Source organism: Neovison vison, chromosome 5, assembly GCF_020171115.1.
Source record: "Neovison vison isolate M4711 chromosome 5, ASM_NN_V1, whole genome shotgun sequence".
Lineage (NCBI taxonomy): Eukaryota > Metazoa > Chordata > Mammalia > Carnivora > Mustelidae > Neogale > Neogale vison.
In genome coordinates this window covers 114,181,199-114,205,710 of record NC_058095.1, presented here as the reverse complement: position 1 = coordinate 114,205,710, position 24,512 = coordinate 114,181,199, and the positions used below count along the sequence as shown (strand labels likewise).

The window sequence follows — 24,512 nt, the reverse complement described above, 5'->3', positions numbered from 1 at the left end:
TGAAGCAGCGCCTCCCTGAAGAGTTCTAAAACCCGGGAACCTACCAGTGGCTTTCAGAGTCCTGCATTTGGAAGCGTTTTTCAGCTGCTTGTCCTAACCCACCTCCCCGCCTTTTCCTGAGTAATTAACACCCCTAGGAACTATAGATGCCAAAGCCTTTTCAGTTTTATTTATTTGTTTTTAAAGAGTTTATTTATTTATTTGTCAGGGAGAGAGAGACCACAAGCAGGGGGAGCAGCAGGGAGAGGGAGAAACAGACTCCCCGCTGAGCAAGGAGCCCGATGATGTAGGGCTCAATCCCAGCGCCCCGGGATCACGACCTGAGCCCAAGGCAGATGGTTACCGACTGAGCCACCCAGGGGCCCCTGCCATTTCAGTTTTAAAATTCTCTAAATTCCTGCTTCCTCTGGAGAGCATTGGTCTTAGGCCTGGGCTGGCACAGCGGGATTTGGAGCAGCCCAGCCACAGGGGAATGCTGCAGGAGCGTCGTAGGAATGTGGCAGGGCCTGACACTATTTTGTTTCTTTTTTTAAAAAAGAACCTTAAAAATAAAAGAACCTTTTTATTTTGGGATGACTGTAGATTTATAGGGAAGTTGCAAAGATGGTCCAGACAGTTTCCATCGCCCTTTCACTCAGCTTCCGTTAATGTTAACGCCTTACATACACCCCACAGTACCTTCGTCAGAGCTGGGAAAGGAACACCGGGACAATACAATTCACCATCCGCAGACTTCATTCAGTTTGCGCCTGGTTTTTTTTTTTTTTTCTTTTTTAAAATGATTTTATTTATTTGACACAGAGAGAGAGAGAACAAGAGTAGGAATACAAGAAGGGGGAGTGGGAGAGGGAGAAGTGGGCTTCCCACTGAGCAGGGAGCCTGAGGTAGGACTTGATACCAGGACCCTGGGATCATGACCTGAGCAGAAGGCAGATGCCTAACTGACAACGCCACCCAGGCAGACCCCACCTGTGTTTCTACCATGTCTTCTTTTTGTTCCGGGACCCAGTTTGGAGCACCACATTACACTGAGCTTGTCCTTTTTCCTTCCTTCTCTCTCACCCCAAGTTCATTTGTGTGTGTACCTCCTATTCTCCCCCCTTATGGTAGGTGAGGGGGACAGCGAAGTGAGTGCGAGAGTCCTCTCTATTGGGCACAAGTCACTGTGATGCCTTTTGTGAGTTGAGCTGTGGCTTCGAGGAAGAGAAGCCCACAGTGCGGCCAGATGGGGACCTTGGGGACCTGATGGCCCATCACGAGCAGGGAGAGGAGCCTGGAGCCCGGCAGGCTGAGAGAGCAACTGTGTGCATCCGGGGAATAACAAGACAGACGGAGAAAACCCAGGAAGCTTAAGGAGCCACTTTCTGAGGACAGTAGCCCCAGGACTCCCTCTCAGCCATGGTAGCAGGTGGAGTGTGCTCGGGAAGAGGCAGAACGCATCAGCCCTGCTTCCTGAGACCCTGGTGGTTTGATCAGGTGCCACAGTGTCAGGCAAGGCAGCGGGCCAGGTTAGGGAGAGCTGGAGCACTGAGGTGGCTTGGCAGGACTGCTGCTCAGAGAGGGTGACTGAGACAAGCTGACCAGCCCTTCCCCTGCATAGACGAAGGATACATGCTAGGTGAACACAGCACAGGCTCTATGAGCTCCAGAGCTGTGTGGGGGAATGGGGAGAGACACCTCTGGGTTTCTGTGAAGCCTGTGGAGCAGACACTTCTGGACACCTGCCCAGCATGGCTCGATTCCCTTCCTCCTTGCTGATTTAGTTGAGGTTTCCTCTCCCTGCCTAAAGGTCTAAAAGGCAAATGCTTCACGAAGGCTGGCTTCTGGCTGCTTGGTCTATACCCATCAAAGTGCTCCCATACTGCTGGCCAGGGATTGGGTTAAGTGAGGGCATGTGGTACAATTCTGGCCAACAAGATAGATGGGAGGGGAAGTCCTCTAAATTAAGGTTGTGGATGTTCAGAAAAAGCTTTCCTCACTCTCAAAGAGACTCAAAGGTGAAAGAGCTTTCTTTCCTGAAACTTGGCAATGGTGTGCCTTGGATGCAACATCTAGAATTTTGGCAGCCATCTTGTGACTGAGAGCAGTGAGCCTACAAGAACGGACTGATGGGTGGATTCGGTTGGTATAGCATGCAACTCTTGATCTCAGGGTCTTGAGTTCGAGCCTCACGTTTGGTGAAGAGCTCACTTCAAACCAACCAACCAACCAACCAACAAACAAACAGACTGATAGGAAGAACCAAGGTCCTCCATAACATCACTGAGTCACCAAACCAGCCCAGCTTGGTTGGGGCCACCTGCCTTTGGCCTTCCCCTTGTCTGTAAGCCAGGTGAGTTGGATTTTTATATTATCTGCTGTCACTGAATCACCCATACTAGGAGATCTATGACCTGGTGGGGCAACTCCTAGCTCTCCCTCCTGCTCCTATGAATCCTTATCCTAAATCTCTGTATTTGTTTCCTATTGTTGTTACAATAATTCCACCAAGTATAGTGGCTTGAACCGAAACAAAAGTATTTTCTTACCTTTTCTGGAGGTCCGAAGTTTAAAATCAAGGTTTTGCCAGGGCTGTATTCTTTATGGAAGTTTCTGGAGAATCTCGTTCCTTGCCCTTTCAACTATGTGAGGCCCCCTGTATCCCTTCACTTGTGGTCCCAGCGTCCCATCACTCTGACTTTTGTCTCCCTCCTGTAAGGATCTTTGTGATTTAGTTGGGCCCAGATATCCAGGATAGTCACGCCATCTCAGGATCCTTAGCTTAATCACATCTTCAGAGTCTCTTTTGCCATGTAAGGTGGCATGTTCTCAGGTTCTGCAGATTAGGCCATGGACATCTTTGGGAGGGTGTTTTTCAGCCTAACGCTCTCTCTCACCGAAGGTGATCCTTGCATCTTCTCCTGGTTCTACATATGATGGTGGTTCCTGTGATGTCCCCTTCAGGGCATGGCTTGCATAGACACCACCCAGCCTGACATGGTTTACCTGATATTTCCCACCACCAACTAGGGAAACTCTACTCAAATCTAGCGTCTGCTCTTGGTGGGAGGGGAGAGCTTGGGTCAGAGAGAGACAGGAATTGTGGATACAGAATAAACTTTAGTTACTTCAAAGTGGAGAGAAATAGGGACCTTGGGTGTTCTCAAGCTAAAAAAGATGTTTTTAGAGGTCTACCAGATGTTGGTAGAGGCTCAGATTTTCCTTACAAACTCACTGCCCCCCCTTTAATGATTTATGTATTTGACAGAGAGAGAGAGAGAGAGATCGATCTCAAGTCGGGAGAGAAGCAGGCAGAGAGAGAGAGGGGGAAGCAGGTTCCCTGCTGAACAGAGAGTCTGAAGTGGGGCTCCATCCCAGGACCCCGAGATCATCATCTGAGCCAAAGGCAGAGGCTTAACCCTGAGCCACACAGGCGCCCCCAAAACTCACTGCTTTTGAGGACCCCCATAGACATCAGAGTCTCAGAAACTCTGAGGTCAGAGTGCATGGGTATCTCATAGGGAGTATGAACATCATAGTTGGACTCTGGCACCAAAGGGCCACCGATCTGTTTCTCATCCATTTTGCACATTTGGCTAGGTTTGTGGTGGGGAGAATTCGGAAGAACTGCAGGGTCAGCTCTGGGGAGCTTTCCAGCCATTCTTCTCCTTTATGCCACATGCTGGGCTTTTGGCTGGGCCAAGGGGCACCATGTATGAATCCCAAGTGTATTTTCCACATTGCAGCCCGGAACACGCCTTTGCCGTCTGCCTTTGCAACACGTCTGGAGCAAAGGTCACCTTTGACTATAAAATGAAGGGTTGGGAACAGTCTCAAAGATTTACAGCTTTCAAATGCCATGGCTTGTGGTTGGGAAAGGGACTTGGAAGAGAAATTTTTGGAGCCAGAAACAATGAGGCCAGAGTATTTTCAGGCCTCTTATGCTTAGCTCAACCCTAAGGAAGGACGCGAAAGGAGGATGGGTGAAGTTGGCCTCAGGCAACACCTCTCACAGACTGGGGAGGGTGGTATCTTCTAGCCTCATGGGTGACTCCACTTCCCCACCTCTACCTTCTGGCTAGCCTCCTGTAGCTCTGTGGGTGGGAAGATGCACCAGGTTTGGTGTAGACCAGTCCCACTAAGAGAAGCAGATCAATGACCCAGGAGATGACAAACAGATTTCGTTTGGAGAACAAGCCACTTCTTAGAGGGCAAAGCTACAATATCCTTTTGTGGGTCTTGATTCTAGTGATCATACCTTTGCCTTGGTGAATCTTCAGGGAACTATGCACTTCCAAAAAAGGCTTTATTTACTGGCTGAAAGAGGAAGAACAGAAGGGAGGAAATGGGAGCCTTTATCCACCAAAAGGTGAGCACAGTGGACGATGTCATCAATGGCTGATGTGGACGGATCCCCAGAACTGGCCGCAGCGGCCCTTAGCTGGCGAGGTTCTGCTACACTGAAGTCCTTCTTGCCTTCTCTAGGTCTCACTCTGCCCAGCTGGCTTCTGAAATCTCTGCACTTTCCCACTCCAGAGGACGTTGTGGTACATCAATGGATAAGGCATGTGGTAAAAGAATTCTTTGGAGAAGAGAATGTTGACCTGGCAATCTTGTGCTCATGGGAGCAGAACAAGCACGGTGTCTCTTGCTGTCTATGCTGAGCGCCTCCAAGCCCCACGGTCAGTGTGAACTTCCCTCAGAGACCACACATATAATCAGTGCAGGGAGGGCGTCAGGTTTTCAGACACAGTCACATATGAGGGAAAAGTTTCACAATGAGGACACTCAGTGGATTGAGGAGGTGGCTCTCATGCATGGTTTTTGGCATTTGTCAATGTCATGGTTAGAAATCCATCGTGGTCTGTTCATTTGCTTTGGGTTCTGTGCCAAGTGTGGTTGGGGAGACCTCTGAGGGTCCAGATCTGCAGAGTCTGATTCATCCGACTCCAGACCAGGGTGATGACAGACATAGTCTGATTTCAGGCAGGGAATAGCAAACCCGTGTTAATAAGAGACAATCCTACTAGATGCTTCTGGAAGCATTTCAGCTTTGTGCTCTTCCCTTATCTCCTTTCCCACACTCAGCAGCAAAACAGCTAGAAAACCACAGGCTCCAAAGAGTCTCTGGAGAAGGGGTGGTGGTGGTGGTGGTGGTTAGAGCTTGTTTTGTAGAAAGCCAATATAAAGTGGGGGAGCATGCATCCCATCTACATGGGGACATTTCGCTTCCATGATGGTTAGAAAGGTGGCCAGTGACTTGAGATCAGGGGAGATGAAAATGGAGGTATCAGGTATAGTGCTGAGGGATATCCTTAAGAATGGGACCACAGGGAGGCCATTCTGTCCACACTGTCCATTGGCTAAGGACCCTGGATACTTGACATACCCTTGAGAGGCAGAATTTGGGAAGATGGCGTAAAGGAATTTCCTCTTCAGCCAAGAAAATGCAAAGTCCTCTTTCAGTCAGGGTTCATAGTTGCAATCAAAAGCAACTGACCCTGGGTGATTACACTGGGGCAGAACTTATTAACAAGACACCGAGCAACTCACAGCATCTCCGGGAGCTCTGGGATTCTGGTTTGGAAGCCACACCCCGGGTATAACACTCCAACTCCTGCCATAGGACCTGGATGGTGAAGAAACACTTGCTCTGCTGTAGGGCCCACTGCCAACACCCCAACACTAGACCCTGGGTGCTGGCTGGTAACAGAGCCCCTGCTGCCTCTAGAAACTAGAGGTCCTGCCCCCCATGACCACCACTACCCCTTGCCAGAATAAATTCTGAGCTCTTCCAGGTTCTCCTTGTAGGTGACAGAGCCTAGGCCACTTTCCTGTCTACCTGTCAGGGAGCTGGAAAACCCAGTGTCTGGCCCCTTAGCTTTTCATAGTGAAATGTGGGCTTTGCCTCACATGTGGGAGAGGGGGAGGGCACAAGCACAGAGGAAGGTGCAGAACCTTAGTGACCAAACAGATGACAGTTGTCCCCTTTAAGGTTTGAAATTATAGGAGCTGACTGCAGGTATTTCTGGTGCTACTGTACTTGTTCACCTTGTGTTGACTCTGGGAACCACGATATTCTGGCTTCTTTCACTGACACTGTTCTCATGACGGTCTCCCGTGATCGTTATCTTGCTAAATTCCGTGGTCATATCTCTGTCCACATCTTGAGCAACCTCTTAGCAACATTTGCCAGTTAGTTAGTCACTCCTTGAAACACTGGCTTCTCATGATTTCCATGATATCTCAGCCCACTGGTTCCCCTCCACCACCTCCTTCTCTGCCATCTTGGCTGGCTCTGCTTGCTCTGCCTGATCTTTGAACATCAGTGTTCCCTAGACATGGTCCTGGCTCCTTCTCTTTATCTTTGATGTCTCTCCTCCATTACTCATCAGTTCTCAGGACTTCATTTTTTTCAAAGAAGATTCTATTTATTTATTTGAGTGAGAGAGAGAGAGAGAGCATGAGCAGGGGGAAGGGCGGAGGGAGAAGCAATTCCTCACTGAGTAGGCAGCCCAACAAATAGGCTCCCAAAAATATGGAGCCTATTTTTGTTAAATAGAACACTCCTCATTTTGGGTTTGTCTGATGTTTTCTCATGATTAGGGTCAGGTTTCTTACGCTCTTCTGGAATACTACCTGGGTTAGGTTGTGTTGTTCTCAGAGGATCGCATCTGGAAGCACAATGTCCCTCATGGGTGATGTTAATTTTGATCATCTTGTCAAGGTGCTGTCTTATTTCTCCACTATGCAATTTCTCTCTCTCTTTTTTTTCTTTTCCTCATAACTAACACATGGTCTGTGGGGAGACACTTTAAAACCATTCAAACATCCTGTTGCTCATCAAAACTCACCTCAGATTTAATATCCATTGCTGATTCTTGTTTGATCCATCCATTACTGGAATGGTTGGAAAATGATGTGTTTCTAATTCTGGCACTATCTACACATTGGCCTCTCAACCCTTGACATGCTACTATAAGTAAGAGCCCTCTATTTCCCCCATCCTTCCCTTCCTTCTTCTCCACCTTCCTTTCTTTTTAAAAATTTATAAGTTTATTTCTTTATTTAAGTAATCTCTACACCTAACATGGGGCTCAGACTCATGACCCCAAGATCAAGATCCCATGCTCTTCCAACTGAGCCAGCCAGTCACCCCTCCTACCCTCCCTCCATATTAATTTATGATTGGAATGGACTTCTCAAATTTTCAATGGATTATCACTCATTAATGCCCTTCATTATTTACATGCTCAGATTATATTTTTGACATCTTCACTCAGCTGTCTCGCAGAAAGTTCAAACTCAACATATCCAAAATGGAACTCTTAATTTCCCACCGCAGATGAACGAACACCCCACTTCATCTTAGTCTTCTCGTCCTAGGAAATGTCACCATCCTCTCCCCAGTTGTTCAAGCCAGAAACCTAGATGTCACCCTCTGTTCTTCTCTGGTCCCCAGCCTGTACACCACCTAATTCATACGCAAGTTCTGTTGGGTCTAGCCCCAAAAGTACATCTTGAGTCCTCCTCCTGTCTCCATTTCTACCCCATGGCTCGCATTTTCACCATCCTCATTGCACACCGGAAGCATGGCGATATCTCTCCTTGCCTCCAAGTACTTCCCACTCACTAGCCAGTGTGACTGTTTAAAAAAAATTTGTAATCAGATCATGTGTTTCCCCTACTTCAAACCCTCCAACGGCTTTTCATTGCACAGCCTCCGGAAGTCTGCAGCCTGTTTGACTGCATCTCCACTACTCCCCCTACCCTGTCCCCATGCATGTCTCTCCCCCTTATATCCCCCGCCCTGCCGGTGTTGCAAGGGGACATGCAAACACCTACATCCCAGGTACATGACTGACTTCCGCCAGCCAGCCTTGCCACATGACCCTCCCCAGAGCACTTGCTTAACAGGAACCTAGATTCTGGGGAGAGTTTTCCACTCGATGGTCTCACTATTGCGCAATTGCTGCTGTTCAAGGGGTCATCCTCCCAGCCCTTGGATTTGAAAGTGGTTTGTGGAGATGACTCATTTGCGGCTTCATGTTCAAGAAAGCCATGGTTTATGGTTTGGTTTCGTTTGTCAAGGAAAGTGGGAGATTATGAGAAATAGGAAAAAGTTCTCACTGAAATCAATGAAGGACAGCAGGCTGAGGCCCCTCTCTGAACCTCTCTTCTCAGCTTGGAGGAGGGGTTCCCCCAGCAGCCACAAGTCCACGCAGTGCCTCTTGGGTCTCCCCAGGTGCCCGGGAAGGAGCTGAGGACTAGTGACAGTGCCGGCACCCTGATACCTTTTCTGGTCCCTGCAGACTTCCAGTTTTTATAGGTATGGACCTTGGTTGATATGTTGGACTTGGGTGTTTGGTTCCGTCTCTGGACTGTTGCTTTTTGGAGATGCTGGGCAACTCTCTCCTAATCTCACTGGTCTAACAAATAAAACCAAAGGGAGACCTTCTCCTCTGGGTTCAAATGGGACTTCTGTTCAATTCTCACTTGACCCTGCGCTACCCAGTCCTGCTTATCTCCTGTGCTCCAGCCTCCCTGCCTGTCTAACACCCGCCCAGAGACTTGACCTCCCCTCCGAAATGTGACTCCCTGCCCAAGCTCCCGTGCTCTTAAGCTGGGACCTAGGGTGTTGGCCATGAACACCTGGCAGCCCCACCTTGTCTCTTCTCGAAGCACCTGGTTGGAACCCGTCCTTTCCGGCCAGCAGACCTTGAGTCTGGATCCCTGGGGCCCTGCCTTGGCAAGACTGAGGCAGTGGGAGGGCAGAATCCAGTCAGCAGTGTTTGCCTCTCCTTAAGCCAGACGTAAACTCTTAGGAGGACAAGACTTTGCTCCTAAAGAACAGGGCAATGCTGTGCAAACAGCCTGACCCCCGGAGGGTCTCCTGGGTCTCCACTGTGGGCTTCTCAGCTTTTGAGTATCACCCACAGCTGACCACAGCTGACACCCCTGGGCTTCTGGAAGCAGCAGGTTGTTTTGGGGGGAGGAGTCTTTGCGCATTTCTGAGGTTGTCCCCTGAGCTCTGCCCCTGACCAACCCTGTGCCCTTGGCCAAATTACTTTGCCCTTTCTGTCGTGTTGGGATGGTACGAGTCCTCTGACCTGGAATCGGGAGGCTAAGCAAGCCCCTCAACTACCAGTTCTTCATAGTTAGTGGTTGTTACTGTTGGTGCGACCACTGACCCCTCCCGTTTGTAATTATTTCTCTACTTTCTGTCTTCCCCAGTAGCTCCTCGCTCTGTATCTGCCCCTTCCTCCTCTCTGACCCCAGAGACTGACTGTCAATACATATTGTTTGATGAATGAATGAAGGAAGGAAGGAATGAACTTGTCATGACAGTTAAATGAGGTGCTGGGAAAGCTCTTGGCACAGAGAGGCTCTTCATCTGGGAGGTGGACGGACCCTTAGCAGCTCGGCGGGGGCAGGCCCAGCTCTGAGCATCGGGTGCACAGTGGGAGAGCTGTGGTGCTTCTTCCAGGTGCTTCTCACACCAGGTGGTACCACCCCGGCAGGCGGCTTCTCACTTCTGACCCGTGTGTGAAGTTTTGGCCCCACTCTACATGTGGCCTCCTGGGTCTCCTCAGAGGAGGAGGAGAACTGGCTGCACCATCTTGCTGGCACCTCAGATCCTCTCAGGGGCCTGGGCCTGATCTGTGGGTGATGGCTGCCGCGGGTCCCCAGAGAAAAGGCCATCTCTTTCCCTCAGTGTGAACTCTCACATTTACATTGTTGCCAAGTTGGAAAATACAATAACATAAACTCCCCTCCCCTGTGAGGCCCTGAGGAGAGAAGAGAAAAAAGCCCAGCCCCGTCCAGGAAACAAAGTCCTCTCTGTTGGAAGACATGGGCTTCTGTTTAAGTCCCCAGGGTCCCCGTGGCGGCAATGGATTGAGCTGGGCCCAGCACGTGGGGTTTACTGTGTGGTCTGGGGCAGCCCCCCAAGGCCTTGTTTCTCACCATGGGAGAGGGGCAGCTCCCAGCCTCGCTGAGGCACCCGTCAAGGGGCTGATCCCTCCAGGCCTGTGGGATCCCAGGGGCCTGAATGCCTCTCCTGTCCCCGGGGGTCAGTGCCTTCCACCCCTGGCCCTGGGAGCCCTGATCAAGGGCACATCATGTCCCTTGCCAGACTGAAGCCCAGTGTGTGCCCAGAGTCCCTCTCCTTCAGAACAGTCTTCCTTTTCACCGCCCTGCTCAGGAAGCAGAAAAGGTTAAAATTTCCATCTTCTGCCTTAATTCCTGCTGTGACTCAGTCTCTGACAGGAGTCCTTTTTTTTTTTTTTTCCACCTTCCAGGGCGGAGTCTGAGCTGGAGGCTCAAGGCAGAGAAGCTGACAACATGGAGCATTCTGGATGTGCCTCTGGAGAAGGCCGTTTTGCCACCTCCACCCCAGTGCTGCCATGGGGACAGGCAGCCGTGGGCCCAGGGCCTGAGGGAGGCTCAATCTCACACAGATCTGAGAAGCAGGTGAGCGTGAAGGCTTCTCCATCCTGGCCTCTCTGCCTCCCCTCAAAGCCATAGACACTCACCTTCCTTTGCTCTATTTCGGCCTCAGCCCTGCCTGTTATCAGCTCACTGCCTCCCCTCATTACCTGAGGACATTTTCCCCAGCCAGGTGCTCAGGTGAAATTTTCCAGCTGCCGGCAGTTGGGTGCTGACCCTGAAGTGGCCGAGCAGGGGGCCTCGGGGTTACAAGGCCCTCGAGGTTTGGGGAAACAACGTGTTTGCTGAGCTGACTACAGAGCATCTGGGATGCCATGGTGAGTGTTTCTGTGGTGACTCAGGCCAGCCTGCCCGCGGCCTGAAGATCTGTTAACTTGGGAACCTTCTCTGGTGCTAGTGTCTGTGGCTTCAAATAAGACAGGTTAACTTTCCGGTGGTAGAGTAGCGAGCGAAATCGTAACTGGAGTCGTCCATGGAAGTGAGACAAACGTCTGACCCGTAGCTCCGGGAAATGCTAAAATTTTCAGCCAGGTGTAAATCATTCCACAGCTATTACAGTTTTTGCTGAGGCGGGAACATCCGGAAGGGTGTTTTGCCGCATTTAGGAATGCAAAGAAAGAAAAATAAAACAAGAAGGTGATTGGAAACTCTAGTCAAGCTTATAGAATCAAGACCCAAGTTCTCAGAGTACACAGGAAAAATGTCATGATATGCTGACTTATTCCTATCCCTAACCCCAGAGATGGTCTCTTGTTGTTTTTGTAATGGTAAAAGTAAATACTGGAGAAACAAACAAACAAAAAATTTACGCAGAATCCTGTCACTTAACATGCCATGATTATTTGCTTGGATGGCTTGGTTTTAATTTACTTGAGCCGCTTCTGGTTTAAATATCACTTACATATTTGAAATCTAAATAACTGTTATGATTGCCAATCAACTGGCAAGTTTGACCAAAACGCTTACAACAGACAGACCGGAGGCTTCTCAAGAGAATTTCCCCAGTTATTCGCTCCTCTCTCATTTATCTAATAGTAAATTGATGACTCTTTGAGAAGGGATTTAAGATGAATTAGAGGAATAAAGATACCAATGAACAAACTGGCTACCCACTATTGTATAGGTCAGAGGGTCTCAACTTCAGGGCAGGTTTTTAAAAAAGGTTTTATTTATTTGAGAGGGAGAGAGAGCACAAGTGGAGAAAGGGGCAGAGGGAGAGGGAGAAGCAGGCTCATAGAGCAGGGAGCCGATGCAGGTCTCCATCCCGGGACCCTGGGATTATGACCCCAGCTGAAGGCAGATGCTTAACTAACTGAGCCACCCAGGTGCCCCTTGAAGGCAGTTTTGTTTCCCAGGGAACTTGTGGCACTGCCTGCAGCCATCTTGGTTGTCCCACCCAGGAGGAAGGCTGCTGCCAGCACTCCGCGGGTAGAGGCTGGGCATGCGGGTCAGCGTGCTCCCGTGCTCAGACTACTCTTCCTGGAGCCCCTGCAACAGAGAATTATCTGGTTTAAAATCCAGTAGTGCCAAGGTTGAGCATCTGTGGCATAGAAACTATGAGAGATTTTAAAAAGCACGAGGCACAATTAGCATTTTTTAGACATTCACAAGGTAAATCATTTTTTTAAAATGTTGCGTGATGGAAACAGACTGTCCTCTCCCACATGTCTTGTTCTGGCCCATGTTTCGGATTTATGGGAAGGACAGGAGTCCTGGCCCGCTCCTGAGTAAGGCATTGTGGGTAAGAACGAAGCGGCAGAGCCGGCGGCTGAGGCGATGGGTGTGACTGGTCTTGGGGGGCTGTTCCCAGGATCTGCACTCTCCTCAGGGTGCCAGTGAACGACTGGACCCGTTTTTACCTTTAGGGGGTCCACAGCTCTGAACCCACCCAGGAGGGCAAGGGCCCTGAGCTACAGCTCCGATGGAAGAAGATGAGGAGAGGGGTGTGGCTGCCTCCGAGTCCAGTCAGCTCTGGGGAGTCTTCTGTTTGTCTGTGGTTCTCCTGCTGTCCTCCGGCTCCCGGGCTGCCCGTGTTCCATCCAGCATCCAGAACCGGAGCTTACCCCCTGGGGCCATCCCAGCACTCTGTCCTCTCTCTGCCACATTCCACAGGTGGGCCTTAGTTTCGGGGAGGCCTTCCTGGGCCGGGTGTGGCCCAGATTAGACTCCTTGAAACCTATGCGCTGTGCATGGCACTGTGGTTGGGAAGGGTAGTCCTAGCTTCTAGAGATGAAACAATATGAGGTCTGTGATTTGGATGAGAATAATCTGCAGGTGGGCACTGGGGAGAGCTGGTGAGGTGACAGAAAATGAGATTTGCTGTGAGCCCTGGGTGATGGTCCATGCGGGTTTACTGTGACTATCTCTCAGCTTTTGTATATGTTTGGAATTTTCCATAAAATATCTCTAAGCCATGCTTGACCCTCAGAGCTGGGCAGGGCATGGGGTAAGTGCCAAGTCTGTGGAGGGATGGAATGAAGGGACCTCCCAGTTCTCTTTCAGAGTGTTATTTGATTTCATTTCGACTGCAGGCCTGGGTGTGGAATGACAGTTTTTAATGCCGTCCTGCTGATGTGGAAGATTAGGACTCCTGTCCAGTGGGTGTGTTTGGGGGGCAGTGCGCGTGGAATGGGAGAGGAGGGAGGGTGGAGGATGGGTCTGTCAGGCCATGATGATGGGGCTGGAGTCCACCCCTTAGAGCTGCCCTAGAGGCGGGAGGGTCTGGAGGAATGGAGGAGGACGTGTTGGCCTTCGGGGTTACGAGGATGGGACCTAGAAGCACCCCCCGGGCAGAGAGCGTGAACAGATGGTGACTCAGGATCAGGATCACAGATGACTCCTGTGATTTAAACTTGCCTACAGTAACCAAGAAACAGGCAGCCCATCAGTACTTGATGTCCCGTCCCCTAGGGTCCCCTGCACTTATGCTTCATGTGGAAGTGGTGCGGATTTGATTGGAGGGTCTGTCTGTCTGTCTCTCTCTTTTTAAAGATGTTATTTATTTATTTGAGAGAGAGAGAGCAGGAGAGCATATGAACAGGGGAGAGGGGCAGAGGGAGAGAGAGAAACAGACTCCTTGCTCAGCAGGGAGCCGGACGTTGGATTTCATCCCTTCAATCCCCGGACCCTGAGATCATGACCTGAGCTGAAGGTGGATACTTAGCCAACTGGGCCTCCCAGGTCCCCATGGGTTTATCCCTTAGATGGGGGAAGTAGGGCATTACTTAAGAACAGCACAGGGCAGGGGTGGGGTGTGCCTGGGTGGCTCAGTGGGTTAAGTCTCTGCCTTTGGCTCAGGTCATGATCACAGGGTCCTGGGATGGAGCCCCACATCAGGTTCTCTGCTCAACAGGGAGCCTGCTTCCCTTCCTCTCTCTCTGCCTGCCTCTCTGCCTACTTGTGATCTCTCTGTGTCAAATAAATAAATAAATAATCTTTAAAAAAAAACACACAAAACAGCCGTGTGTGTGTGTGAGGGGGGCGTGCTTGGGTGGCACAATTGGGTAAGCATCTGACTCTTAGTTTCCACCCAGGTCATGATCTCAGGGTCCTGGGATTGAGCCCTGCATTTTACTCTGTGCTCAGCCTGGAGTCTGCTTACGATCCTCTCCTTTTCCCTCTGCCCCTCTTTCTCTTGCTGTCTCTCTCTCTAAAATAAATAAAATCTTAAAAAAAAAAAAAGAAAAAGAACAGCATTGGGGACTTTTTCAGTTATCTATGGCTCTGTAACCAATCTCCTCCAAACTTAGTGGCTTAAAACAGCAAGCATCTTCTTGCTTCAGGCTCAGTGGGGCAGTTCTTGGGCTGGTCTCCCATATGGCTGTAGTTGGGTGACTCTGGGGCTGATGCCACCCGGAGTCTCTGTGGGCCTGAGGACAGCTGGCCTCTCCTTGTCACCTCAAGGCATCTGCTTCCCATATTGCCTCTTCATGACATCTCCACGGGGCCTCTCTGGCAGAGGAGTGGGCTTTCTAAATGAAGGTCCAGGTCTCCCCAAAGTGCCACTGCAGAAGCCTTTTCAGGGCTTAGCATGACACTGGCCCAGCTTGGTTTGCTTCTACCACCTTCTGATGCTTATGGAGTCTGGGGCCAACTCAGGCTCCAGTGAAGGGAAATGAACTCCAGCTCTGGGCAAGGAAATGACAAAGAATGGTGGCCATCTTTAGTCCACCACAGGGAACCTATTTGGAGTCTGCTTGGAAGGACAGAGTTGCAGTCATATTATGTAGGGCCACCTTGTAAAGAGGGCGATCCCAGCTTTCCTGTCCCTTGCTCCTTTCCCATTTTGTCTCTGACTTGGGCAGGCATAGGGATGATGCTTCTCTAGACCTCACGTCATCATCTGTCAAAGGGTGTCACAATGATCTGTCTCTGGGGCCAGTCCTGGGCCAACCATTTCACTGTGTCCTGGTCTTGAAAGTCATTCACCCAGCCTGACTCTGAAGCCTGATCTGTCCCTCCATGCTGGGGGCCTCCTCCACGAGGTCAGGCTTTGGCCACATCCTGGCCTATCCTAGCCTGTTTGGGCTGCTATAACAAAAATGCCATTGACTGGGAGCGTGGAGGAAAATCACGTACTTCCCTCAGTTCTGGAGGCTGGCAAGTCCAAGCTCAAGGCCAACAGAGCCTGTGTCTGGCAAGGTCCTGCCTTCCAGTTCACTGGTGTCTGTCATCTTGCTGTGTCCTCACATGGCAGGAGTGAAGGAGCTTTCTGGGATCTCTTTCTAAGGGCACCCATCACCCAATCATCTCCCAAAGGTCCTACCTCCAAATGCCATCACACTGGGGATAGCCTTTCAACATAGGAATTTTGGGGGAACAAAAACATTTAGCCTATTACCTGGTCCTCTCATTCTCCTCCTTCTGGACCCACAGAAAGGAGGTCTTTGGGGATGTGGGAATGAGACCCTGACTCAGCTGTAACTGCATCTTTCAAATTATGGGTCTAGTGGGCAGCTGAAGGGAGCCTGGGGGAGAGATGATAACAGAACGCCTTCACATGTTAGCATCTGCTTAATCTTCCCGAGAGCCTGAAGCTGAGAAGTTAGTATTGACCTTAAGAGTCTCCAAGTGTGGGCGCCTGGGTGGCTCAGTGGGTTAAGCCTCTGCCTTCAGCTCAGGTCATGATCTCAGGGTCCTGGGATCGAGCCCCACATCGGGCTCTCTGCTCAGCGGGGAGCCTGCTTCCCCCTCTCTCTCTGCCTGCCTCTCTGCCTACTTGTGATCTCTCTCTATCAAATAAATAAAAATCTTAAAAAAAAAAAATCTTAAAAAAAAAATCCCTTAAAAAAAAAAAAAAAAGAGTCTCCAAGTGGTCATGGTGGAGTCAAGGGTCAAGGCCAGGTTGCCAGGCCACTGCACCCAACCTCTCCCCATAGCCCCAGTCACAGTCCCCATGGCCTGCCTTTGGGTGGGCGGGGAGGTGAGCGTAGAGGGCGTCGGCCCTGCTGTCATGCCCAGATTCTTTGGGGATTCCCTTTCCTTAGTTACAAAGAGCCTTCTCTTTGGTTTGCTACCTGGGACAGATGTTCTCAATTTTCAAGGAGCAAATGTTTCTCGTTTTATCTTACCTTAATCAGATTACCTGGGTTCTGTCCACAAAGTGTCTGGGGAGCTGGATAAATGGCAGGGGGTCCCAGCCATCCGCAGATCTGGAGGGGAGAGTGTGTGCCATGAATGGCTTCTCTGTCTGCTGGCCGTGGACCGGCTGACCCAGGGGCTTCACCAGGGGAGCAGAGGGGAGCAGGTTGCTCTGGATCCTGGGCCTGTAATTGAGATTTGACCTGTTTCCAAGTCCATATGCCTTGAAGGAATCCTTCATTCTCTCACTCTTCTCTGGTTCTTGGCCACCCCCCCCCCCCAATCTGTCCCAGTGCTCATGTGGAAAATGAACACTCTAACACCGCGGGCTCAGGCCCAGGCTCTCTCCCTTCTCTGCCACATTCCACACACAGTTGGGGTCTGCCGGGAGACACTCCCGCGTAGAGTGTGACTGAATAGTGGGTTTTTTTTTTAAGATTTTATTTATTTATTTGACAGACAGATCACAGGTAGGCAGAGAGAGCAGAAGGGAAGCGGGCTCCCCGCTGAGCAGAGCCTGACTCGGGGCTGATCCCAGGACACCGGGACCATGACCTGAGCCAAAGGCAGAGACTTTAACCCACTGAGCCACTGAGGCGCCCCCTGGATAGTGTTTTTTAAAAAGTCTTTGAAATACACTCATATTCAAAGCAGGACTGGAGGTGGAGGCGTGGAGTGAGCTCAGGTAGACTTGCAATGCGTTCTTGGAGAGACCCATTTGCTTTCAGTTCTGAGCAAAAGAATCCTCGGCAGCCCTTGTGTGGTTCCTCTTACTTTAAAAGGACAGGGGTGTTTCCCCGTCCGCCTCCCTCATTTAGCCCCTTGCTAATCACAACTGGAATCAGCAAACACCAGGAGGTACCAATAAGAGCTCTTTTTGATTCAAGGTCATGGCTCCCAACCTTGGCTGAATGTTAGAATCTTCTGGGAATCTGCAAAACACGGAAGCCAGACTCCCTCCCATAGAGATTCTGAGGAACTGGCCTGGAGTGCCAACTGGATGAAGGCGCCCCACGTGATGCCAGCGTGCAGACAAGGTGACAAGCTCCCACTCCAACGTCCTTTCCTTCTCCTTTGCCAGCCCTGCTTGAGCCTGTCCGTGCCTCGGCTTGGTAGCTGTTTATGTGGGTGTCCATGGCATTGCCTCTCGTCAACCCATGGGACCTGGTCAGACTCTGCCAGTTCCCAGTTTATTCACATGGTGTGACCTGCAGAAAGAGGATCTTAGCTGGAGATGTCCAAAGTGCCTTCAGTCCACAACTGTGGAGAGTCAAAGGATACAACTTGCAGGTGCCTGTAGATGGCTAGAGAAGCCACCGCAGACAGTCTCTGTGCTGTTAGTGGAGGAGGCCTTGGAGGTAGAAGGTGCAGGGCAAGGCTCACCCTTTCTCCTTTACATGCTTGGCTTCCTCAACCCAGTAAATGGCAGCTTATGCTTTCAGTTTCACAGGCCAAACGCCTCGGACTCATCTTCGATTCCTGGCCTCCTCTCACATTCCACATCTAATCCATCAGCAAATCCCGTTGGCTCCACCTTCAGAATATCTTCAGATTTTGACCACTTCTCACCAAATCCACTGCTCACCCAGGTCCCTGCACCAAGTTGCCATGGTGCAGCAAGCTCTTCACCTGGTCCTTCTGGTTTCCACCTGGACCGTCTATGGTCTATTCTCAATATGGCAGCCCAAGGGCTCCTTTCAAAATGCAGTTCAGAGTATGTCACTCTTGTGCTCAGAATGCTCCATTGGCTTCCAGACTCACATCCTGTAAAATCCAAAATTCTTCCCATGATCTGTAAGGCCCAGTATAGTGTGGGGCCCGATATCTCTTTGGCCTCATTGTCTGACACTCTCCCCTTGCTCACGCCAACCCAGACATACCCATCTCCTTGCTGTTCTTTCGGCTTGTGAAATCTGCTTCCACCTCAGGGCCTTTGTACATGCTATGCTATTCTCTCTGGCTGGAATGCTCTTATCTTTGATATTTGTGCAGCCCAGGTCCTTACTTCTTTCCGGTTTCTTCTCAATTGTCATCTTATCAGACTCAGGCTTCCCTGAGTACCTTATTTGAAATAATGCTCCCCAACCCAACCCTAACCTTCTTTTATTTGTATTCTCAGAGCTTATTACTACCTGCATATTTTCTGTTTATTTTTGGCCTTGCCACTAGATTGTAAGTTCCATAGAGCAAGTCCATTGTTGTAGCCCAGACCAGGGTATTGCCTGAAACAGCAGGTTCTTAGCAAATATTTGTTGGATGGGTGAATAAATGATGAGGTGAAGTGGTAGCAAAGAAGATTCTTGGGAAATCCTCCTCTCAGGAGGACCTGTGACTAGGCTTTGAAGGGTGGAGGGGCGGGCAGGTGGGTGATGATGTGGGAAGGTGTTTCCAGCAAAGGGGAGGACAGACATGGTCCATCCGAGCTGTGCCAGACTTCGGAGCAGGGCATGGATGGAGTATCTGGAGAGAAGGCTGGAGGAGCCCTGGGTTGTCCAGGGGCTCATTGCCTTGTTACCTAACTACCCTGCCGGGCTGCCATGATGTGGGGATGATGGGAGTGTGCCCACTGGCCCGTACGGCCCGGAAAAGGCGCTGCACAAAGTCAAGGTTGACTGCCATTACTTAGCTGCTGTTCCTGGTTGATACAACAGACCACATAATCCCCAAGTTTAGTCTTCTTAGAATCATTCACGAACTACAAACGTCTCCCTCCCCAGGGCTGGCCTGAGGTGAAGGGGGAGTGGAGCTGGGGTGGTTGGAGAGGAGCAGGGTTTTTCTGCCTCCTCCAAGTTGCTGTGGCACAAGTCATCTGTGGCTATGTTTGGGCTTGGGACCCGTGACCTTAACTGGGTTAGACCCTTGGTTCCCTGGAGATGTGGCCTTTGGGGAATCAGCACCTCACCAGCCAGCAGAGATCAGACAGCTGAAGGAGCAGAGCCTGGGAAAAGTAAGCTCCAACAGGGAGGTGGGAAGAAAGGAGGCGGTTTGTTTTAGGAGGAATGGAATGGAAGCCCAGATGGGGCTGGCCAGAGGGCTCCTTAGGTGTAAACTGAGTCAATAGAGGATTGCACTGTGTGTTTGAGAACAAGGTTAGGGAGCACCGGCACGTTCCCTGCCAGTTCCTCTTTCCCTGGTGATCATGACTTTCTGGAATAACTACTAGCACCAGGCAGTTTTAGGGGAATTACAATTACCTTATTAATCATCCCCCACGAATGATGGAAAGATAATAATACAGTTGAGGAAATGGAGGTATGAGAAACTTCTCAAGGTGGGTAATGTGAATGAAAATGGTGGGGTCAGGACCCGAAAATCTTCCCCTCCATAAAACCAATGAGAATACTGGCAATCAATCAATTAATCAATCAATCCAAACATACATACATACATACATAGGTCAGAATCAACTGTTTCAAAATTCTGCAAAATCGGGCGCCTGAGTGGCTCAGGGGTTAAGCCTCTGCCTTCAGCTCAGGTCATGATCTCAGGGTCCCGGGATCGAGTCCCGCATCGGGCTCTCTGCTCAGCAGGGAGACTGCTTCCTCCTCTCTCTCTCTGCCTGCCTCTCTGCCTACTTGTGATCTCTGTCAAATAAATAAATAAAATCTTTAAAAAAAAATTCTGCGAAATAACCAAAGACTGCAAAAATCAAGAGCATATATTTAAGAAAAGTGGCAGAATCTTAGTAAGAATGGTGAGCTTCATGGTGTGTTGACTTGCTCTATCACCGCTAGTAAACAAGTTTGGCGAGAGACAAGCTCAATATACAAAACTCAGTTATATTTCTTTTCTTTCCTTCCTTCCTTCCTTTCTTTTAAAAGATAGATTTATTTATTTATTTGACAGAGAGAGAGAGAGAAAGAGAGAGTGAGCACAATCAGGGGGAGCAGCAGAGGGAGAGGGAGAAGCAGGGAGCTGAGCAGGGAGCCCGATGTGGGACTCGATCCCGGGACCCTGGGATCACGACCTCAACCGAAGGCAGACACTTAACTGACGGAGCCATCCAGGCATCCTCATTTGTATTTCTATACTTGAGCAATGACCAATATGAAAATGAAATGAGGAAAATAATCTCATGTACAAAAGCATTGACAAGAACAAAATCCTTAGGAATAAATACACACACATACATACTTAGGAACAAAAATGAAAGAAGTGCTAGCATTATACACCTGAAAACTATAAAATATTGTTGAGTGAAATTAAAGAGGTCCTCAAGAAATAGAAACCCGGGGCACTGGGTGGCTCAGTGGGTTAAGCCGCTGCCTTCGGCTCTAGTCATGATCCCTCGGTCCTGGACTCGAGCCCCATGTCGGGCTCTCTGCTCAGCAGGGAGCCTGCTTCCCCCTCTCTATCTGTGCCTGCCTCTCTGCCTACTTTTGATCTCTGTCTGTCAAATAAATAAATAAAATCTTTAAAAAAATAGAAACTCATCTTGTGTTCACGGATTGGACAACTTAATATGATTAGATGGCAATATTCCCCAAAGTGATCGGGAGAGTGAATGCAATCCCTATTAAAATCCCAGCTGGCTTTTTTTTTTTTTTTTTTTTAATGACAAGCTGATTCTAAAATTCATACGGAAACATAAAGGACCTAAGACAGCAAAAATAGTCTTGAAAAAGAACAAAGTTGGAAGATTCATATTTTTCACATTCAGAAAACTTACTGCAAAACTCTATCAGACAAGAGTTCATGGTAGTAAAATAGGGATAATCATATAGATCATTAGAATAGAATTAATAGTCCGGGAATAAACCCATATGTTCATGGTCACTGACTTTTTGACAAGGATGCCAAGATGACTCAATTGAGAAAGAACTGTCTCTTCAACAAGCCGAGCTGGGAAAACTGGACATCCGCATGCAGATGAGAAGTCATACCTTGATCTCACACAAAAATTAACTCAAACAGGATCAAAGGTAAGAGCTTAAACTGTTAAACTCTTAGAAGAAGATGAAAGCATAAATTTTCATGACTTTGGATTAGGCAAATTTTTTTTTTTAAGATTTAAAAATTTATTATTATTTATTTATTTTTAAAAGGATTATTTATTTATTTATTTATTTGACAGAGAGAGAAATCACAAGTAGGCAGAAGTAGGCAGAGAAGCAGGCAGAGAGAGAGGGAGAAGCAGGCTCCCTGTCAGAGAGCATGATGTGGGGCTCGATCCCAGGACCCTGGGATCATGACTGGAGTGGAAGATAGAGGATTAACCCACTGAGCCACCCGGGCGTCCCTAAATTTTTATTTTTAAATAATCTCCATACCCAACATGAGGTTTGAATTTATAACCTTGAGATCAAGAGTTGTGTGCCAGACCTGCTGATCTAGCCAGGCACCCCAGCAATGTTTTTTTAGATATAACACCCAAGGCATGAGCAAGCAAAGGAAAAGCGGACATATTGGACTTCATTGAAATTAAAAACTTTTGTGCTTTGAAGGGCATTGGTTGAGAAAATAAAGGCAACCCTCAGAATGGGGGAAATAATTACCAATCATATATCTGAAAGTGGTCTAATATCCAAAATCCATAAAGAATTCCTACAGCTCAGCCATGCACAGACAAATAGGCAATTTAAAAAAATGGGCAAAGGATTCAAATAGACATTTCTCCAAATAAGATATACAAATAGCTTATAAGCACATGAAAAGATGCTCAATATCATTAGTCATTAGGAAAATGCAAATCCTACCACAATGAGATGCCATTTTACATTCGCTAACATTGCTGTAACAAAAAAGATGGAAAATAGCAAGTGTGTGGAGCAGTTGGAGTCCTCATATGGCTGGTGATGATTTAATGGTCTAGCCATTTTGGAAAATAGTTGGCCAACTCCTCGAAAAGGTAAACACAGAGTTACAATATGACCTAGCAATTCCACTCCTAGAGAACTGGAAACATACGTCCCCTCAAAAGCTTGTATGTGAAAGTCAGAGCAGCATTATTCATATCAGACAAAAAGTGGAAACAGCCAAAATATCGGTCAGCTTCTAAATGACAGTTTATAAAAACAAAACGCAGTGTGTTGCTACAACTAAATATTATTTGGCCATTAAAAAAAAGAGTGAAGTAGTGATCTATGGTGCAAGGATGAATCCTGAAAATACGGTAAATGAAAGAAACAAAAAAAGGTCCCATGTTATATGAATCCATTTATATGAAATATCCAGCACAGACCAATCCGTTGAGATGGAAAGTAGATTGAAGTTGCCAGACGTTGGGGAGGAGCAATGGACAATGACTACTAGTGAGCATGAGATTTCTGCCCGGGGTGATGAGAATATTCTGGAATTAGATGGTGGTGATATTTGCACAACTTTCTGAACATACTTCAAACCACGGAACTGTGTGCTTCTCAAAGGGTGACTTTTATGGTATATGAATTGTATTTCAAAAAAAACAATGTTTAGAAAACTTCCTATGACTGAAGACTAGTTAGTATGAAAGTCATGATTTGAGTCCAGTGCCCAGTGAGCTTAAGGACCTTTGTTGCCACGTCCTTTGTACCTCGCTAAGCAGCATGTGGTCCCTTGGTGCTGACTTAGTTACCCATAGAAAAATGTTTTTTCCATAGAAAAATGGTTTCTGTTGGGTGTCACTGTGTCTCCTGGGCACAGCTGTCTGGATGTCTGCTTGTCACCAGTGGCTGACCTGGACACAAATTTACATTCAATACCATGCAGCATCCTTGCCCCTCCCCCTACTAAGATTCTGTTACAGGGTCAATTCTATGACATCTCCCTGTGGCTCCTCATCTCTTATGTAAATGGATTAGGGGTAAATCTACACTCTCACTCTAGCAGATGCCATGGAATTCCTGCTTAGGCTGAAGCTGGTACTAATCTCCTTTCCTTGAGGTATTTTATTTTATTTTTAAAATGATTTTATTTATTTATTTGTCAGAGAGTGGGATAGCGAGAGAGGGAACACAAGCAGGGGGAGTGGGAGAAGGAGAAGCAGGTTCTCCACTGAGCGGGGAGCCCAATGTGGGGCTCAATCCCAGGACCCTGGGATCGTGACCTGAGCCAAAGGCAGGTATTTAACCCACTGAGCCACCCAGGCACTGGTCCTTGACATATTTTAAATAGGTAACATTTCTCCTCTTCAACCCATCCACCACCTCATTCAGCCAGGCATCCAGGCATCCAGTTTGAACAATCCATGTTGCGCGAGGCTCTTTGCAAAGCTACCCGCTGAAGCGGTTTTATCTGGGTTTGGGAACATGGGCCAACTGATTTTTTTTAAAGTCTTGTAGAGATTTAGGAGTTTAGGGAGGCAGAGTCTAAGGAGGGTTGTGTGTAGGGTTGAAGTCCTTGGCAGTCATGGTGATCAGCCAGGGGTCTCAGGCAGCCTCACAAAGGTAGAAATGATTCTGATCCTCCTGCTAATTTCTTTTTCTTTTCTTCTTTTTGTCCCATCCTTTCTTCCTTCCTGCCTTCCTCCTTTTCTCCCTTCCTGCCTTCCTTCCTTCTCTCTTTGCCTTCTCTTCCCTCCCCTTTCCTTTTCTTTCCTTTCCCACAGAGTGAGCCGTTCTCAACAAAAGGGCTTGCAAATGTACAAGCTCCTCCCTGAGGCTGCCTTCTGCATGGCACAGACCTTTCATCACCAACCCAACTTGTAATCTTGGGTAAAAGAAGGTTCTCCACTCATCTTCAAAGAGGGAAAAAAAAGAAAAAAAGCAAAGCAAAACAAAACAGCCACATCATGAAGCCGCTCCATGTAATGAGACTTGCTCTGTGGAGCTGTCATTACTCTGGGCTCCGGGAGGGTCTGGACTGCCCACTGGCCTCCCACCTCGCCCTGGCCAGTCAGGGCTGGAGTCAGCAGCCGGACAGCCCGGAAGGCCACCCTGGAGCCTTGGAGGAGGAGAGGCTGTTTTTTGGGCCTCACTTAGAAATTCCTGGCTGGTCAGTGGCAGCCAAAGACAGGAGAACAATCCTGTCAGGCCTGTCACTTCACCTAGGCTTTTGCTCAAATCACTCTTACCCCTACCTTCCCCCGGGATTCCCTGACCGGTGCTCTTGGCTCACAGAACCTTGCTCATCCTTGAGAGCCAGTGTAAGTTCTGCTTCCCAGGACCAGGGAGCCTCTGCATCCCACAACTATTCATTCGACAACAGTTTATCGAGCCCCTTCCCAGGGCCCGGCTAAAGACGGGCAAGCCTGGAAGCCTGCCCTTGCCCGCACAGAGGAATGGAGACAGGGAAGCAGTGCTGGGCCGGCGTGCTGCGTGCCCAGAGCTACTCCCACTGACCTTCACGGTGCCCGAGGCGCTCCCCTCTCCCTCAGTCAGCCAGTCGGCCTCTTTGCTCTCTCAGGGTAGACTTTGCTTTTGAAATAAAATGGGAATAGGATGAGTCCCATGAAGTCGTTGTGAGGACTTAATGAGTTTGTTTAGGCAAAGTGCTTAGAAATGCCTGGCATGTGGGAAATGCGCGATAACAGCTGGTATTCTTTTGTGTTGTAATAATACTGATGATAATATTTTATTATTCTCCCT

At 48.8% G+C, this 24,512-nt stretch overlaps 1 long non-coding RNA gene across 1 annotated transcript; it reads right to left on the bottom strand.

Annotated features, from left to right (window-relative positions):
* Positions 1-11,777: 11,777 nt before the first annotated feature.
* Positions 11,778-24,333, bottom strand: LOC122907121. The gene is made up of 3 exons (XR_006384687.1): positions 24,267-24,333; positions 15,999-16,193; positions 11,778-11,916 (listed from the first exon to the last, which is right to left on the bottom strand). It is a non-coding gene; the product is annotated as an uncharacterized LOC122907121 (long non-coding RNA).
* Between the last annotated feature and the right edge of the window lie 179 nt (positions 24,334-24,512).